The sequence below is a fragment of the Octopus bimaculoides genome, chromosome 29, assembly GCF_001194135.2.
Source record: "Octopus bimaculoides isolate UCB-OBI-ISO-001 chromosome 29, ASM119413v2, whole genome shotgun sequence".
Taxonomy (NCBI): Eukaryota; Metazoa; Mollusca; class Cephalopoda; order Octopoda; family Octopodidae; genus Octopus; species Octopus bimaculoides.
Genome location: NC_069009.1, coordinates 1712328 through 1714693, shown reverse-complemented (window position 1 = coordinate 1714693; position 2366 = coordinate 1712328).

Here is a 2366-nt window from a genome sequence, read left to right as displayed (position 1 = left end):
TATATATATAAAATTAAACAGTAGGGTAAAAATTTGGATATTAATTAATATCAAGATAGATAGATAGACAGATAAAGAGGTAAATAGATAAATGGATAGATAGATATATTGATAGATAGACAGATAGATAAGTAGATAGATAGATGGATAGAAAGATGAGTAGATAAATAAATGGATAGATACATACATACACACACACACATCCATATAGTATTTGTTTTCCTTATTTATTCACTGTATAAAGCCCAATATTTGTGGTAACATTTCCTAAGAAGTCACCAATCCTTTAGCTATTTATTTGTTTGTTTGTTTGTTTAATTTTTTTATTTGCCAAGTCATCATTTCCGCTGACCACAACCACCACCACTACCACCACCATCACAGCTTCCTCTATTACCACTTGGGTCAACTCAATCTTGTTATTGTAAAACAAACGGGAATAGTGTTAGGACACTTTGCCTCATTGGGATACCAGTCCACTGCTAAGATCTTTCAGTCTAAATTATAACGAATAATCAGGAAATGCAAAGACTTGAGAGAAAGGAAACTAGTAGCTCCACTCGATTTGCAATGTCAGTGGAAACTCACAAGATGTGGGATTTTCCAGTTTCAACGGATCAGAACACAGAACATGACAAGTCAGATATTACAATAAGGCGGCGAGCCGGCAGAAACGTTAGCACGCCGGACGAAATGCTTAGCGTTATTTCGTCTACCGTTACGTTCTGAGTTCAAATTCCGCCGAGGTCGACTTTCCTTTTCATCCTTCCGGGGTCGATAAATTAAGTACCAGTTACACACTGGGGTCGATATAATAGACTTAATCCCTTTGTCTGTCGTTGTTTGTCCCCTCTATGTTTAGCCCCTTGTGGGTAGTAAAGAAATAAGTCAGATATTACAATAATAGACAAGGAAAATTCCATTTCCATTATTGTTAGAAAATTACTATTTTAAAATCTCTCAACGTGGGATATTCAGCAACAGTACTTTGTAGTAAATATTGTTTGCCAACATAACTTGGCAGTCCCAGTCTAGGACGAATGTTGCTGTAATTTAGCCCCAGGAGACATCGTCTCCAACTGGCTATATGACACAATCTGTGTCCTTACATTTTCGAACAAAGGAATCTAACACCCACTCATGTTTGAAAATATAAAGACACAGATCATGTCATATAGCCAGCTGGAGATGATGTCTCCTGGGGCTAAATTACAGCAACATTCGTCCTAAACCAGGACTGCCATGTTATGTTGGCAAATAATCTTTACTCCAAAGTACCGTTGCTGAATATCTCATATTGTGAAATTTAAAAATAGTAATTTTCTAATTTATAAATCAGTGATTAGTTGTCACTTTGAAAACTATATATTTCGAATGGGATTTTGGCAGCACCACCTCTAGTCGAACAATTATTCTGTGCTGATGAAGGGAAATAACCTGGAAATCGCGATACACAGATATTGTTTTGAGCTGAGTGGGGGTGCTAGATTCCCTTCTTCGAAAATGTAAGGACACACACACACACACACACACACACACATATATATATATATATACACACACACATATATATATACAATCTATACGTATGTATATATATATATATATAAATATGAAATCTTGAATTTAATTAACAGATCCCGAGTACTACCTTTGCAGACCCCAGGTTGGTAACCACTGCTCTAGTCTATTCAGCTACAAATGAGATTGTGGAGTGTTAACCCAGCAAGGGACTAGCATTTTATCCAGGGGAATGTGTTGAAATCCCATTCACTTATGTCACAGAAACTGGGTTGAGCTCTGATCTTGTAAGTCCCAGGGTTCATGATGGACTTCAGAACCAACCCTTAGCAAGAACTTGATTAGAAAATGGAATTCAGAAGTGAGGTGGGGGGGGGGGTGCCTTGTCATCATGAAAAGTTTGTGAACTCCATGGAAGCAAAAGAAAATAGAAAATGAGATGTACCAACATATTTATTAACAGTAATCTTTTATGTACAATACTTGTAGGTATATAAAATATATTCTGTTTATACACATAGGCATACTCATCAGCATCATATATATATATATACACACACACACACCATATACAATTGAATATTTCATACATATATTCACACACTATATACATTTGCATTTATACACTCAAAATCATATATACCTCCACGGACACATGTGTATCTATATAGACCATACATTCACATGTACACATGAATATATATATATATATATATATATATATATATATAAATAAATACATATAAATAAATACATAAATAAAAATATAGATTCAAGGTGAATATGGTGCTTAAGTTTAGGCACCAGAATTAAGTATGGTATTATTGATACAATTCCAAAATAAG